General features: G+C 47.3%; 1 protein-coding gene across 3 annotated transcripts in view; it reads left to right on the top strand.

The window, feature by feature from the left end:
- The first annotated feature begins 232 nt into the window (after positions 1-232).
- The window catches only part of Snx10 (sorting nexin 10), a 60,711-nt gene continuing 43,297 nt past the window's right edge, over positions 233-17,646 (top strand). The window contains exon 1 of one of the 3 annotated variants that reach the window (XM_027429621.2): positions 233-347. The gene's annotated coding sequence lies outside the window, so the exon portion shown is untranslated. Of the gene's footprint in view, positions 348-17,144; positions 17,328-17,646 lie in introns of those variants that run through there. The other 2 variants (XM_027429622.2, XM_027429623.2) reach the window with 2 other exon arrangements.

Here is a 17,646-nt window from a genome sequence, read left to right as displayed (position 1 = left end):
TTACAGAGAAGTTAAGAATATTTGTATAGCAAACAATCGCATGCTCTGCGTGGAGATCCCGTGGTTAGCACCGAGTCATGCTAGTCTGTTCCCAGCCTCCCCCATCCCTCTCTGCTGGGTAGAGAGAAAGACCCACTAGCAGTGTGGCTGTCCCCACGTTGCGGTCGGAGGCTGACAGCGGCGCGGGGCGGGGCAGCGGCGCGCAGGCGGGGCGGGCGGGGCGGGCTCTGCGTGCGCTGGACGGGTGCGCTCCTGGGCGCTCGCCGCCGCCGCCGCCGCCGCCGCCGCGCCTTGAGTCAGCAAACTCCGTGGTGTTCCCGGCCCCGCGCCGCCGCCCAGGACCGCGCGTGAGTAAGCCGAGCCTCCGGGAGGGAGCTGGGCGGCGGGTGCCGTGGCCGCCCCCGCACCTGCTAAGCCCGGCCGGGCACGCGAGAGATGCTGGCGGGCGGTCCCCCCACCCCAGCCCCCTTTGAATGCAAGGCCAGACACCTTTGAGTTTAGAGGCTGGGAGGGGCAAGGAAGGTCTTTTTCTTTTTCTTCTTCTTCTTCATGGGATTGTGGGATTGATGGAAAAGGCCGCGGAGGAGCCCACGTTGATGATCGGGTTTAATGACACGGGGAAGCAACAGCCTGTTTATCGGTTCTGGACACATCACACTTTGCTAAAATTACCAGGATTGTTAAGGGGATGGTCACGGGATGATGTCTGTTTCCGAAAGGCACAAGCTCCTGGAGAGCGAAGGATTAGAAATTGAGAGCAGAGTGGGGTTTGACCTGATCGCCATCTACCCTTTCAATTTGCGACAGGTGAAACCAAGGTCCGTCAGCGGGGAGCAGAAGGGGTGCATGAAAACCCCTCTTCTCCTGGGAGTGGACTTGTGGGAGTGGCCAGAGGGGCTTGGGGGCCTTAGGAGACTCCTCCAGTCCCTGGCCCATCTTTGAGGGGCTTTTCAGGAGGTGGAGGTTACGTGTCCTGGCAACAATATCTCAACTGAGGTTGAGGAGTCTGCATGACTTCGCGTGATTCCTTTCCCTAAGGCTAGGATACACCCGGACACTCATCTCGGGCTCACCCAGTCTCTAGGAGGTGTCTTCCTCCCTTCTGGTCCTGGGGATGATGGAGCCCATGGTTTTGAGCGTATCAGCAAGCGTCTTACCACTGAGCTACACCCCAGTCCCCGATTATTTATTTATTTTTAAAGATTTTATTTATTTATTATGTATATAACATTCTGCTTCCATGTATATCTGCACAACAGAAGAGGATGGTTGTGAGCCACCATGTGGTTGCTGGGAATTGAACTCAGGGCCTCTGGAAGAGCAGTTAGTGCTCTTAACCTCTGAGCCATCTCTCCAGCCCCCCCCCCCCCCGTTTCTTTATTTTATTTTGAGATTGACTGACAGACTGTTTTGAATAACGATATAAATGTAGATATATATTTAGATATAAGTGACTATGTGAAGATGTAAAAGATCTCATTAGCAGCTACTTGTAGTTAACTGACCATCCACCTGGGTGTCTTCTGTCAGCGCATTCTTAGTTATGGAAATGGGACAGGCTGGCACTGCCCTCAGGGAGGCGTGCCTATGGTGGCCATGGGGTTGGCTTGCTATCTTTGGCCATCATGGCTCATTCTCCGCTCTGGACTGTGTTACCCACCTCCTTTTATTTCGAGAATGGAAGACCTTCAGAGATGGCTGTTCTTTCTACCTGTTTAAAGAGTTGCTTTTGTGTTCCCCTACTGCAGTTTAGAGCACTCCTGACCGTTTTCAGCCCTGGCATGGCACTCCTTTCATTTTGAGTTAAGCCATTGGGGGAACTGGTTTCTTTTTCCTCTTTTAGTTCAGGTCTGTGGTGTAACAACCACTTGTGAAAGGCAAAGAGCTACTGGCTGCCTGAGAACAGGGTCAGCCTACAAAGACTTTTATTTTGAAGGATAGCAGAGAAGGATGTTGGCTAAGATGATGGTGGACTCCTGGAACGTCCCCCCAGATTTTAAGGCTGTTATCAACAAAAGTCTTTTTCTTAGTTAACAATAGGCTCTACAGACCTTGTCCCAGCTAGAAACTATATAATGGTGTGCACTGGCCACAGCTTCTGGTTTCAGACCATTCTGAGTTGAGATCTTGGTACACTTGTTTGCTCCTCAAGTTATTGTTGGCAGAGTCAGGCATGGTGGTGCATGTCTGTAATCCCAACCCTTGGGAGGTGGAAGCAAGAGGGTCAGGAGTTTAAGGCCATCCTTAACCTTGAGTCCTTGTCTCAAAAAATAAGAAAACAGCTGACCTGGAACTCATTGTGTAGATCAGGCTGACCTTGAACTCAGAAATCTGCTTGCCTCAGCATCCCAAGTGCTGAGATTAAAGGTGTCACCGTGATTGCCCCCCCTTTTTTAGGATTTTATTTATTTATTATGTGTACAACATTCTGCTTCCACGTATATCGGCACACCAGAAGAAGATGGTTGTGATCCACCATGTGGTTACTGGGGATTGAACTCAGGACTTCTGGAAGAGCAGCCAGTGCTCTTAACCTCTGAGCCATCTCTCCAGCCCCGGTTGGCCCTGTTTTTATTTTATCTTTTTATTTTATTTATTTATTTATTTATTTATTTATTTATTCATTCATTCATTCATTCATTCATTCATTCATTCATTCAAGACAGGGTTTCTCTGTGGCTTTGGAGTCTGTCCTGGAACTAGCTCTTGTAGACCAGGCTGGTCTCAAACTCACAGAGATCCACCTACCTCTGCCTCCTGAGTGCTGGGATTAAAGGCGTGCACCACCAACGCCTGGTCTTGTATTTTTTTTTTTTTAAGAGATTTTGTATTTATTTATTATGTACAACATTCTGCTTCCATGTATATCTGCACACCAGAAGAGGGCACCAGATCTCACAACAGATGGTTTTGAGCCACCATGTGGTTGCTGGGAATTGAACTCAGGACCTCCGGAAGAGCAGTTGGTGCTCTTAACCTCTGAGCCATCTCTCCAGCCCCCCACATTTTGTATTTTTAAAAATTATACTCTTGCTGGGCACATGCCTTTATTCCCAGCACTCGGGAGGCAGAGGCAGGTGGATCTCTGTGAGTTCCAGGACAGACAGGCTCCAAAGCAATACGGAGAATCCTGCCTCAAAGAACAACAACAACAAAAACTACACTTTCATTTGTGTGTGTGTGTGTGTGTGTGTTTGTGTGTATGTGTGTGTCTGTGTATGTGTGTGGGTGTCTGTGTGTGTGAGAGAGTGTGTGTGTCTGTGTGAGTGTGTGTGTGTCTGTGTGTGTGTGTGTGTGAGTGTGTGTGTGTGAGTGTCTGTGTATGTGTGTGTGGGTGTCTGTGTGTCTGTGTGTGTGTGTGAGAGAGAGTGTCTGTCTGTGTGAGTGTGTGTGTGTGTGTACATTTGTTCATACTAGATTTGATTGCTGTCAACATTAGTATTGAGTCAGTTTGCTGTATTATTGTCCCCCAAGAGTCAAAGGGTTTGTCCCCAGTGTGAACCCCTGACAGGTTGTAAAACTTCTAAGAGGTGGTGCCCATTGGGAGTCCTTAGGTTACTGGGGGCTTTGCCCTTAAAAGGGATCAAAGAAAGTTCTCCCAGGACCCTGAATTAAATCTCCTGTGAGAAAGTTGTTATAAACGCTGGAGGCTGACCTCTGCATTGCCTTTTGGTGTTCTGTCTGCCATGTGATGTCTTTATTTTGTGCATGCTCCATGCACTTGGAGACCTTCCCGCCATGTGCCTGCAGAGCTGCACACCAAATGCATCTCTTTAAACTGTGGAGGTACCCAGTCATAACTGTTAAGTTACACATGAAAATGGATCAATTTACAATGGAAAGAAAGGACATCTGGCTGGGTGGTGGTGACACATGCCTTTAATCCCAGCACTTGGAGGCAGAGGGAAGCGGATCTCTGTGGGTTCGAGACCAGCCTGGTCTACAGAGAGTGAGTTCCAGGACAGCCTCCAAAGCCACAGAGAAACCCTGTCTGGAAAAACAAACACCCCCCCCCCCCAAAAAAAAAAAAGGATATCTAGAGCCCTTTTTGATTAGAGGATGGAAAGAGAGAAAAGGGGGTGAGAGAAGTCAAAGGGGGCACACAAAGGAGACAGAGACAGACCCCCCTCAAGTTGGTACTAGCAATGGGAGCATGTGGAAGGACACCCCAGGCTGCTGAGGAACAGCTGCTTGGAGCCTCACATTCAAGCACACGGCCCCCGTTTCCCGTGGGCTAAAGGCTCCTGGATCCCCTTCTCAGTGTCTCTCCTTGGGATTTCTCTATTTGCATGCACCTCCCATGGCTGGCCTGGCACTGACCACGCCTGACTTTTCGCTTAGTGCCTGCCATGCTCTCATGCAGTCATCTTTCTCATTTTGACTCCGGGCCCCTCAGCCATCCTCTCCTTCTCTGGCCACTTGTGCCTTATTCTGGCCTGATCCTCAACGTCCCTCAGACCCTTCCAATGCATCTTCTTGTGGATACTGACTCTCTGGATCTGTGGTTTTCAAACATTAAAAAAAAATAAAGACCATTTATTTATTTGTGTGTGTGTGTGTGTGTGTGTGTGTGTGTGTGTGTGTGTGTGTTTATGTTAAATGTGTCTGTATTGTGCACCATGGCGTGCAGGTGTGGAAACCATCAGGGCACAGTTTGTTGAGGTTGGTTCTCTTTCACTCTGTGGCCCCAGGATTGGATTCAGGTCTTTGGGCTTGGTGGCAAGCGATGCTATCTACTTTGACTCCTTAGACATTTTGTCCATAAGAACCTTGTGGGTAGAAGCAGATTTCTGGGCCTCACGGCTCAGTAGGCTTGTTTTTCCTTCTCCAAGGTTGGTACAGAGACTGTACAAGTGGCATTTGTTCTTTTCCATGGCTTCACAAATGATTGGTAAGCCAGAGACTTCCCTTCTGTGCTGGGGATGGACCAAGGGCCTCCTGGAACCTGCTGGGCAAATGATGAGGTTCTGAGCTGCATCCCCAGTCCTCAATTCTGAGTTCTTGTTTCACAGACATAGCCCCTGCCTCACTGATGGAGAGATCTACTCTAGGGTTTGTCAGTCAGTTGACTCTACCAGGTTAAAGGAGAATCCACCAGTGTACCTCCAGATCTTTCCTTCCCTGTGGTCCCCTGTGCTCCAGAACCTTTGTTCTGTTACTGTGGACAGCACCCAGTTGCTCTTTGATTTTTTAGCTTTATTTATTTCCTTATGATGTATATGTAAAGGCATGTGGTGGTTTGAATGAGAATGGCCCCTCTAGGCTCATATATTTGAATACTTGGTGGAGGGTTGGTGGAACTATTTGGGAAGGATTAGGAGGTGTGGCTTTGTAGGAGGAGGTGGACTTGGAGGTTTCTAAAGACTCCGATGATTCCTCTGCCTGTTGGTTATGAGCTCTCCAATATTCCTTTGCTTTGTCATCATGAAACCATAAGACAGATTAAGTGCTTATTTGTTTTGTTGCTTTTTTTTAAAAAGATTTATTTTTGTTTTCTGTGTGTACTGGTGTCATGTCTGCATGTATATCAGTCCACCACATGTGTGCCTGGTGTCTTTGGAGACCAGAGGAAGGGGTTGGATCCCCTGAAACTAGAGTTACAGTTGTGAACCACCATGTGGGTGCTGGGAATGGAACCCAAGTCTCCTGGATGAACAAGTGTTCTTAACCCCTGAGACCTCTCTCCAACCTCTAACACTTCTTTTATAAATAGCCTCGGTCAATAGAAATGTAACTAAGACACGGCACATGTGACAGGCAATGTGTGCACTTATTTGTGTATGCACATGTGCCATAGCAGGCAAGTGTTAGGGTCAGAAGTCCCAGACACAGACATTCCAGGAGTTCTGCGTGGTGCTGGGATTCAGTAATGATTTCTTCCTGGCAGAGCAGGTAGAAGAAGGCTTTGGAGGAGTGGGAAAGGCACGCTGATCCTGCTGGTGTGCAGGCTGGGGGCCTGCTTGGTTTGGAAGGCTGGAATGTGGGTCTCAGAGGGAATAACGAACTTGTAGCCTCTTCATCTGTTTGCCTAGCAGTGATCAGACCCTTATCTAAACCCACGGCTATGTTCCCTATGCTGGGAAATCAGTGTTAGGATTTGAATCAGGGTGCAGACCATCACTCTCTCTTTTTTTTTATTTGAATTAGAAACAAGATTATTTTACATGTCAATCCCAGTCCCCCCCCCCCCCCAACTAAAACCCTACCTATCACATATCCTTTCTGCTCCCCAGGGAGGGTGAGGCCTTCCATAGGCCATCACTCTCTTTATGTTCAGCTCCGTTCTCTGATGATTGAGCGGCAGTGGAAAACTGAAAAACTGTGACCTCTGTTTTGAGAACTTGGCGGAGCTGAGTCTGTGAGTAGATACGTATCAGATGCCCTTGAATTACTTCAGTGTTTCTGCCAGAAATGGAGTTAGGAATAACTTTGGCATTTCACCTCCTTCTAGAAGGACTTTCTGAGTGTTTTACCTTCGGCTTCTTGGGCCTTGGATGTCTAAGAGTTAGTGATTTGACTCTCGGAGGTGATGGCCACAATGTGTGCTTTACACTTGCAGGTGAATTGCAGAACATAGATATTGAAAACATTTTGCTGGGCAGTGGTGGCTCATGACTTTAATCCCAGGACCTGGGAGCCAGAGGCAGGCAGTTCTCTGTGAGTTTGAGGTCAGCCTGATCTGCAAAGTGAGTTCTAGGGCAGCCAGGACTGTTTTACAGAGAAACCCTGTCTTAAAAAAACAAAACAAAACAAAACAAAACAAAACAAAACACCGAATGATAGGAGCTGGCATAGTGAATACCAGGCACCAGCTTCCATATTTTCTCATTGGCTCTTTCTAGCATATCCATGCAGTGCACAGTTGGCCCATTTTATAGGTAAGGAAACTGAGGCACAGAGGTATTAAATGATATTTCCCTTGGCCAAGGGCAGACTGTGATTGTACAGCCCATGAGTTTGGCAATGAACACCTTCCCCATTCAATATGCCCTTGGTTGAGTGTAGAGGTTCCTTGCTTGCTCACAACCCTTCCTGCTTGCTTGTCAGTTCTTCACTTTTGGAGCGGTATTCTGTTGGGTAGTTTGAATCTGATTAAGTAGGTCATATGTAATTTCTGATGTAATTTCTGTAAAGTCCCACAGGCCACTAAAACTCCACCCAGCACCAGTTCTTGGCGTCTGAGGCCAAGTGAAAAAGGTGGTGATTGCCCATGTGTTGCAATACTTCTATTTTCTGTTTCCATTTTGTGACTTTGAGGCAGCATCTCCCTCAGTAGCACAGGATATCCTGGAACTCACCCTGTTATCCAAGCTACCCTTGAATTTGAGGAAACCTTCCTTAGCTTTCCAACAGCTGCTAAGAGTCACAGGTGTGAGCCACCACACCTGGCCCCACCTCTCCCTTTTCAAGGAGATGGTGTCAGTGTGAAAGGCAGAACTTTTGGTGAAGTTTTCTCTAACCCTCACACCTGTACCCTTCCTAATCTTAGTCCCAAACAGGAATGGCCAATGTCCTACATTGCGCTAGCTTGTTCTTGAGCTCAGCCTTCTTTCTGACCCTCTCTGCAGCTTCCTCGTCCTGCCTGTGACACCACCCTTCTTCCAGCCACTGGTCTGTGAGTCATCCGACTGCCTTTTCCATCATGTCCTCTGTCCAGGTTTTTCCTGTTACGTAGTGGCCTTTATTTCCTTTTGTGAACGTTTTTTATTAATGCTTTGATAATTCATTCGATGTATTTGGAGCCACATCGCACCCAACTCCTCCCCTTAACTCCTTCCAGGTGCAGCCCCGCCTCCCTGCCCCCAGGTCTCTAGGCTCACAGCAAAACTGAGCAGAAGATGTAGGGAGAGCAGAACTTGAATTTGCCATGGAGTATTACAGCATGTCTGTATGAACTGAAGCTATGTGTTGATGCTGTGTTAGAGATTTTAAGTAATAAAACTGGACTCATACCCATAATCCTGGCACTTGATCAGGAGATCAGGAGTTCAGGGACATCCTTGCCTGTGTGGTGAGTTTGCAGCCAGCTGTAACAGGCTCTTTTTGGACTGCCAGCCCCCAAATAATGCCACAGAGACTTACTAATTATGGAAGCTCACCCTATAGTTTAGGCTTATCCCACTAGCTCTTTTAACTTAAATTAACCCATTTATATTAATCTATGTTTTGCCTCATGACTTTTTTTTTGGTTTTTAGAGACAGGGTTTCCTCTGTATTGTTTTGGAGCCTGTCCTGGAACTCTTGCTGTAGACCAGGCTGGCCTCGAACTCAGAGATCCACCTGCCTCTGCCTCCCGAGTGCTGGGATTAAAGGCGTGCACCACCACCGCCCAGCCCCCTCTCCTCCATCTTGCACCTCCTGTTTCCTCTTCCAGTCTCTTCTCCATCTCCTCCCCCGACCCCCATCTAGAAGTCCCGCCTACCCTCTTCCTGCCTAGCTATTGGCCATTCAGCTAGTTATTAAACCAATCAGAAGGCGCCCTGACAAAGACATCTTTACAATGTACAAAAAGGTTATTACACAACAGCTAGCCTGGGCTCAAACTCAAAAAACAAACAAAACAACAGCAATAACAAAACCTTTGGGAGCCAGTTATATAGGAGTGTGTGTGCAGGTATTGGAGGGTTATGTACGGACGGAAGCATTGAATTTGGGCATGGCGGTGTCAAACCTGGGGCCCCTGCCTTGGGACAGGATAAAACTCCAGTGACTTCCAGTGTCATAGGTTGGAACCGCTGTGGAGTCTGTTCTCTTCTTCCACCCTTATGTGGGTTCTGGATTAAACTCAGGTCACTAGGCTTGCATGGAAAGTGCCTTTACTCTCCAGTCCATCTTGCCATCTGCCTCGTTCCTTAAGAGCCCCCTGGCTAGTCCTGGTTTTCCTGCTTGTCCTCTTTCCAGTATCAAGACCTAGCTAATTGGCTCATGCCTTTTCTTCTCTCCCTCCTTTTCTTTCCTTCCTTCCTTCCTTCCTTCCTTCCTTCCTTCCTTTCTTTCTTTCTTTCTTTCTTTCTTTCTTTCTTTCTTTCTTTCTTTTTCTTGAAAGGTCTCTGGATTGTGTAGACCTGGCTGTCCTTGAACTGGAATTATAATAGACCTGGCTGGCCTTGAACTCACAGAGACCCACTTTTACCTCTGTCTCCTGAGTGCTGGGATTAAATGTGTGTGCCACCTGACTCCGGCCTTCTCTTGGAATCCTTTCCTGCCCAACTCCTCCTTTCTATAGCTCTGTCACCAGGGCTATATTTTTGGTACAGTGAGCTTTGCTTCACAAGTGACCTGTTTTTATCTGTGCTGAAGCTTCTTTAGGTCTTAGACTAGGCAGTGTCACTTACCGGGAACAAATCTCAGTGATTATCCAGTGGGGTTGACTTGTCCTCAAGATATCCTTGAGGAGCATTCATAGCTAATGACCCTGAACAGGTCACATTCAGATGCTGGCTTTTCCAGAACTTGGCCTACCTCATATCCTGAAGAAGGTGAATACTTGGTAATAACAGTGTTTGGATTGGCATTTTCTATTATAGCTCTCTCTCTCTCTCTCTCTCTCTCTCTCTCTCTCTCTCTCTCGGTTTTTCAAGACAGGGTTTCTCTGTGTAGTCTTGGCTGTCCTGGAACTCATTAATGTAGACCAGGCTGGTCTAGAACTCACAGAGATCTGCCTGCATCTGCCTCCTGAGTGCTGTATTTAAAGGTGTGCGCCACCAACGCCTGGCTCTTCTTGTCTTTTTTTAAGTAGAAAAGCTTAATTAAAAAATTATTTTAGCTGGGCATTGGTGGCCTCTGCCTCCCGAGTGCTGCGATTAAAGGCCTGCGTCACCACTGCCCGGCTGCAGCCAGTGCTCTTAACTGCTGGGCCACCTCTTTATCCACCTTTTGTTTTGAGACAGGGTCTCTCTAAGTAGCCTTGGCTGCCCTTGAACTTGCTATATAGACCAGGCTGGCCTAGAACTCCCAGAGATCTCCCTGTCTCTGCTCCCAAGTACTGGTATTCAAGGTGTGCAAGCCTGCCTGGCTGTCTGCTGCCTGCCTTTCTGTTTTTGATACCCTGCCCCTTGTAGCCCAGGTTGGCTGTGAAATCATTACATATGAGGATTCTCTCAACATTTCTGACCTTCCTGCTTCTACTTCCAGAGTAGGGGTTATGGGCATGTACCCCATTCTTGTGGTGCTAGGGCTTAAACACAGGACTTCCTAATGTTAGACCCCCGAAAACTCAAGAACGTCCCAGGCCACGTTTGCGGTCACCCCAATCACCAGGCGGATTCGAGAGCTTGCTGCAAACTGCACGAGGCTTTATTGTAATTTAACAAGCTAACTCCATGTTAGCTCGGGTCTTTCACCCACCCGCCATGGCGGATAGCTAGAAAAGACGGTTTGAAGCCGCTGTGTATAGATCTTTATAGGGCAGCGTAAGGGGAGTGTCTAGGGGTACGCACAGGCTCACGATTGGTGTGCCTCTAGGATTGGAGGGTTTGCCCTGTGTTGATTGGTCAACTGGTTGTTATGGCTCATAGGCCCTCCCAGGGTGGTTGCTATGCTCTCTAAGTCATTGCTGTGCGCTTGTCCGTAAAGCACAACCAGGGTCGTAAAGCATAGCGCCACCAGCTAACTTCTGATTGGCTCCTTGTCACGAGACAGGCATCTGACTTTCTAGTGACTAACTTCTGATGAGTTCTTTGTCACGAGACAGGCATCTGACCTCTAAGTGACCAAAGCAGGTTTATGGCAAGCACGTGTTCGGCTGTTATGGCTGCCAAAAGGGAAGCTGGTTCCTTCACTACATGTGGGAGGTACTCATCCGACTGACATACATCTTCAGACATCCACCTTTTTCTTTTTAAAAGATGTCTTGGTAGCTTATGTGAACTATTCATGATGAAAGGGCTGGTTAGGTATTGTATTTTGATCACACTCTCCCCCACTACTGTCTCTTGTCCCTTCCTGGTTGTTTTAATAAAGCTCCAGGGGGACGTTAGTGGATTCCACGCCGAGGACAGGTGGGTGAGAGGTGGGGCCAGATTTGCCTGGATTACCACACTGGTGGCCTCCTTTCTCTTTCCAAACCAGCCCCTCTTCTGCTGGATTGGTTACATACAGGACCATGGGGGAGGGGCTGTTTACAGGAGCATGAACAATTTACCAGTGGATTAGAGCTTTGAGAAAAATGTTTCTCCTTCCTCCATTACCTTACCTAGTGTTCTGTTCCTGTGAAGAGATGCCGTGACCAAGGAAACTTTAATGAAAAAAAAAAGCATTTAATTGGGGGTTGGCTTACAATTTCAGGGGGTTAATCCATTATCATCATGGCAAGAAGCTTGGTGGAACACAGGCAGGCATGGTGCTGGAGAAGTGCTTTATCCTGATCTGAGAAAAAAAGGGAGGAGAGAGAGGGGGGGAGGGAGGGAGGGAGGGGAGACTGGGGTTTGGCTTGGCCTTTTGAAAAACTCACAGCTCATCCTTAGTGACACACCGCTCCCAGCAAGGCCTTACCTACTCCAAGGCTACACTTCTTAATCCTTCCAAACAGCTCTTTGTCTGAGGAACAAAGCATGCAAATATGAACCTAGGGGTCCATTCTCATTCAAACCTACATACCCATCAATTATTAACTGCCTCTAAATCCTCAGGGAAAGGTAGGGCCTTAGCCCTTCCCTTTTGAATTTTTAGTGACAAAAATGTTAACATTGTTAGGAGACAGTGAAAGCAATGTGTTCTTTAGCACACTAGCTGTGGCCGGTCCTGGGGAAATGCTTTCTTTCCTCACGAAATGAAGGGTTAACTATGAAAGAGAGAAGTGGGCTGGCATGAGAGGCTACTATTTTATGTCCACCTTTCCATCCCAGGTGGTTGGGCTTATCAAAAACTTGATGATGCAGAAATGGAGAGAATTTTCTGGAACTCATTCAGTCAGGTTCAATGTGCCAGCAGTTATTGAATACTGACTCTCTGCCAGGCACCATGCTAAGTGAATGTTGAGTTTTAAAGCATAAATGATTTGGACAAGGCCCCTGCCCTCTGGGGACTTTTGAGATTGTTGTGCCCAAATTCTGAATCCCCAATTCACCAAGAGGCCCATTTCGATGCAAAAGCAATGAGTCTTTTATTGCAGTTGTTTAACGAGCTAACATGTTAGCTCGGGCCTTTCATCTACCCACTATGGCAGAGGACTGGGGAAAAGACCCTGAGAAACCACGGGACAGAGATCTTACAGGGCATCGTAAGGGGAGTGTCTAGGGAGTACGCACAGGCTCAGGATTGGTGTGCCTCCAGGCTTGGAGGGCTTGCCCTGTGTTGATTGGTCAACTGGTTGTTATGGCCCATAGGCCCTCCCAGGGTGGTTGCTATGCTCTGCACATCATTGCTGTGCCCTTGTCCCTAAAGCACACCCATAGCTGTAAAGCATAGCACCACCAGCTAGCTTCTGATTGGTTCCTTGCCACGAGGCAGGCATCTAACCTCTTAGTGACTTAGACAAGGTCAGGCAAGCACGTGCTAGACTATCATGGCTGCTGAAATGGGAGCTGGTCCCTTCAGATGATGGATAATAAACACAGAAATAAGTGAATGGTTAAAACAATACCAACCACAATAAAGATAAGGTTTTTAAAAAAATGGGGCATTGCCTCTCCAAGGAGGTGGAGAGGCCTACCTGAAGGGTGGGAAGGAAGGAGCCGTTGTGGTGACTGGGTAAGGGAGATGAGCTCACACAGGTAAGACCTATCCTCTGGAATGGGGTTTTCACAGTTTTCCCCTCCTAGATACACCGGAGAGGCCTGAGGTGCACAGGTGGGCCTGTTGCCGTGTAGGGCATTGTATGTTTGTGACTTGGATGCTTCTTACCTTCAGCCCCTCCTCGTAGTTTAGTGCCTTGGGGGTGCTGTGTGTTTGGTAAGAGAGGTCATGTACAACCAAGAGAGAAGAATTAGCACTTGGGGCTTTTGTGTGCACCACACCTCTTTTGCAACGGACACACAAGCCTTGCACAGCCTGCTTGAATAACTGTCTAGATTCTCTATGAACAGTAGTGATTCCTCTCCATACAGTATGTCTGGGAGCGTCATCATTCATGTCTGGGTTCTCTCTAGGAAACTCAAAGGGAACCAGTCTTGTAAATTTAGGACACAAATGGCCTTTCTGTGTATGGTGGGCATCATTGGGAACAGAATGATAAATAAAACTCATTACTTAAAATAAAAAAAAGTGCAGCAAACCCCCAGAGCTGACTACACCTGAAAAACCAGAAAAAATGTCTTTGTAATTCATGTTGTTAAGTATCAGTTTTCCTAAAAATCAAAACAAAACAAACAGCCAAAAACCAACCAACCAACCAACAAAAACAAAACAAAAAACCTATAAATCAGCCAAGAAAAGAATAAGCACTCTGCACTGGAGGGGCTAAGGCAGGAGGATCAAGAGTTCAAGCCCAACCTGTCTCAAAAATACCCCAAACAACAATGGTTAAAGGATACAAACAATACATGCAAAAGAAATTTAGTGGATGGGGCTGGAGAGATGGATCAGGGGTTAAGAGCACTGATGCTCTTCCAGAGGTCCTGAGTTCAATTCCCAGCAACCACATGGTGGCTCACAACCATCTGGTGCCCTCTTCTGGTGTGCAGATATACATGGAAGCAGAATGTTGTATACATAATAAATAAAATCTTAAAAAAAAATTGAGTGGTTCATAAGCACACCGAAGGACCTTGGCTTTCAAACTGCTCCCTCCCCCCCAACAAAAAAAATCTAACAACAACTTAAATCTCACTTAAATAGAGCTGGCTCAGCAGGTAAAGGTGCTTACTGTCAAGCCTGGTAACATGAATTCAGTCTCTGGGAGCCACATGATGGAAGGAGAATCGACTCTCATAAGTTGTCTTCTGACCTCTGCACACAAGCCTTGGTGTGGTGCTCGAGCTCACATGCAAATAAAAATGTGATTAAATCAAGTCACTTTTGTAGACCTGTCTTATTCCCCTGGAAAATCGTGGGAACTTATCATATTAGGAAAGATTTGGGAAAACAACTCACTCGACTGTGAATTCTCAACAGAGGGTACATATCTGTCATAGTTAATAGTTCACCTTGAAAGAACCCCCGGAGGCTCAGGCCCCCAGGATCTCGGCCCAGGACCACCAATCACCAGGCAGAGGAGAAAACTTGAACAAACTGCATGAGGCTTTATTGCAGTTGTTTAACGAGCTAACCCCATGTTAGCTCAGGCCTTTCATCCACCCACCATGGCGATGGCTGGGAAAGACGCCGAGAAGCCACGGCATAGAGATCTTATAGGGCAGCATAAGGGGAGTGTCTAGGGATACGCACAGGCTCAGGATTGGTGTGCCTCCAGGCTTGGAGGGTTTGCCCTGCGTTGATTGGTCAACTGGTTGTTATGGCCCATAGGCCCTCCCAGGGTGGTTGCTATGCTCTCTAAGTCATTGCTGTGCGCTTGTCCGTAAAGCACAACCAGGGTCGTAAAGCATAGTGCCACCAGCTAACTCCTGATTGGTTCCTTGCCACGAGGCAGGCATCTGACCTCCTAGTGATCAAGGCAAGGTCAGGCAAGCACGTGTTACTGTCATGGCTGCCGAAATGGGGAGCTGATCCCTTCAACCTGACCTTATGAACCGAGAAATTCTGCTTGTAGACATTTGTTTCTCAGTTGTACTCCCAGGGCTATTCACTGGGTACTGTTGGTAACAGCACAAGAGTGTGAGAGTGGGTGCCTGGGGGATTGGGGTACATCTTCATGGTGGAATAGTGTGCAGTGAAAGAGAGCGTTCTGAGGATAGCTGGGCGCATGCTCCGTGGTTAAATGTAAAGACTGAGGCATAGTAAGACGTGTGAGTTGTTACCCTTTGCAGGAAAGGAGGGGCGTGAAGTAATGTATACTTGCATATCCATAAAGTGCCTCAAGAAGAACGACAAAGGACAGGAAGGCTGGGGTAGGGGGGGTTCATCTTGTAGTCATAGCTTCACATCTCCAACTGTGTTACATTAAAAACATGTTTTAAAAATATTTTTTGTTTTGTTTTTCGAGACAGGGTTTCTCTGTGTAGCTTTGGAGGCTGTCCTGGAACTAGCTCTTGTAGACCAGGCTGGCCTCGAACTCACAGAGATCCGCCTGCTTCTGCCTCCCGAGTGCTGGGATTAAAGGCATTCACCACCACCCGGCTAAAAATACTTTTATTATTTAAAAAAAAAGAGAGCCAGAGAGATGGTTCACTTGCAGTTCTTGCAGAGGATGGTTTCAGTCCCCAACACTCACATGGGGACGCATAGCTGTCCATAACTCCAGTTCCAGGGGATCTGATGCTTTCTGACCTCTGCAGGTGTTAGACATGCCTGTGGTACATAGACACACATCTAGGCAAAACACTCATACATTAAGTAAATAAACCTTTGCAGAATCTATTTTGAAAAGTACGTGTGTGTGTGTGTGTGTGTGTGTGTGTGTGTGTGTGTGTGTGTGTGTGTGTGTGCACATGCGTACATGCACATGCATGTATGTGTGGGTGCCTGCCGAGAGAAGCCTCAGGTCCCCCCTGAATCTGGTGTTAAAGGCAGTTGTGAGTTGCTCTACATAGGTGCTGGGAGCTGAACTCAGGTCCTCTGCAAGAGCAGCAGCGTGTGAGTCTAACTGCTGAGCATCATACCATCCCCTGTGGTGGTTGGTATATTGTTTATGATTTATTAAAGCCACTAGAGATCAAAATAGCAAAGCAGCCACGCTAGTTAGTTTTAGAAGCTAGGCGGTGGTGGTACACACCTTTAATCCCAGGAGTCAGGATTAAGAGGTAGATGGATTTTTGTTAGTTCAAAATTGACCTAGTCCTAAAAAAAAAAAAAGCTCACACAAAAGGTGATGTCAGCACCTGGGATCACACGCCTTTAATCCTAGCTTTAGGGAGGTGGAGATGGGAGTGATACGGCTGGGGCTGGGCGGAGAAAGGAATAAGAGGAGGAGGAGACAGGAACTGAGAGCCTTTTGCCTTTTTGCCTCTGAGACTCAGTGAGAGCTCATGGAGACAGACAGGATCAGCCACTTCAGTCTGAGGTAGAGGAAAGAGCTCCTGGCATGGGTGCTTTGCTTCTCTGATCTTCAGTTTGAAGCTTGAACCCCAGTGTCTGTCTCTGGGTCTTCTATTTATTGTGGTGCAATCCCCTAAGTGTGTTAAAATTTAAAAAGCTATAACAAAGAAAGTGAAGAGTAGTTGGGATGGGCAGACGGGTGCGTTACCAGCATTGCATTGTTACCTAGTGTCCAGGGTGTCCCCTTGTGGCCCAGGTTGGCCTTGAACTTAGAAGCTAATGGTGTGCTTGAACTCCAGCTCTTCTCAACTCCACATCCCAAGTTCTGGGATGACAGGCATGCACCTCCCTGCCCAAATCTTTTTTTTTTTTTTTTTTTTGTTTTGTTTTTTGAGACAGGGTTTCTCTGTGGCTTTGGAGGTTGTCCTGGAACTCCCTCTGTAGACCAGGCTGACCTCCAACTCACAGAGATCCGCCTGCCTCTGCCTCTGCCTCCAGAGTGCTGGGATTAAAGGCGTGTACCACCATGCCTGGCCCACCCTGCCCAAATCTAGACTACTAATTTTTGAAACATGCCTCACCATGTAGACCAAGCTGGCCTTGAGTTCAGAGAGACGTGCTTGCCTCTGTTGGGGCTGAATGTGTATGCCACCTGCTCAGCCCTGACTTTTTTTTTTTAATGTGGAAGAACACTTAACATGATATTATCTTCTTAATCTTTTAGCCTTGAGTATGATATTGTAGACTCTGAAGAAGTGTGCTTGATGTCGTCAGAATTTCTGACCTGATGTCTGTCCCCTGTCCCCTGTCCCCCCAGGCCATTGCTCCTCTGCCTGTAACACTTTCTGGGTCAGGCATTTGCTTCCTTTCACTTTGTGAGGTTGTTTAGCCTGTGGAGGAGAGAGCCTCTCTCTGATGAGCTGCAGTGGTGTGAGCTTCAGTGGAATAAGATACTTGCCGACAGAGTTAAACTGTTAGTCATCAGGCAAATGAAACCTGTGTGCCCAGTGTTGTTTTTTGTTTTTGCCTAATCATTTGTGTAACAAGCCCCCCCCCCCCCCTGTGCACAAGTCTCCGCCTTCTTCCTCTTAAGGCTCTGGCGGGTTTGATTTGTAAGAACAAAAAACCCAGGGATGTCCAGTCTGTCATCAGACTGATGAGCAAACCCAGAGCCCCTAAGAACTCCTGAGAGGTAGAAATACAATTTTCTTTCTTAAACTCTATTCCCTTTTGCTTTATTTGACAGAAGTGGCTTGTTTCCTGGGATGCCTTTTCAAAGTCCATCTTTTTAACAGGTTGGTGCCTGACTTGTTAAGTGGTTTTGGTTTGTGATTGAGTGGCTGTGGTGATTCTGTGAGGTTGTTTAAAATCAACTGGTCTGAAACCTTGGGCTACTTCCTTGACTGTTCACCTGTTGTGAGCAAGTGCTGAGATTTAATAGTGGCTCAAAGAAAAGGATTTATTCTGCTTTTCATCATTTGTGCGGGTATGTGCATACAAATGCAGGCACCCTCAGACGATACTTTGCAACTGGAGCTGCAGGAATTGTGAGCTATTGGTGTGGGTACTTGGAACCAAGGTCTTCTAGAATAGCATCAAGTGCTGTTAACCACT

Source organism: Cricetulus griseus, chromosome 8 (genome assembly GCF_003668045.3).
Source record: "Cricetulus griseus strain 17A/GY chromosome 8, alternate assembly CriGri-PICRH-1.0, whole genome shotgun sequence".
NCBI classification, from domain to species: domain Eukaryota; kingdom Metazoa; phylum Chordata; class Mammalia; order Rodentia; family Cricetidae; genus Cricetulus; species Cricetulus griseus.
This window is presented reverse-complemented; position numbering and strand designations above follow the sequence as displayed.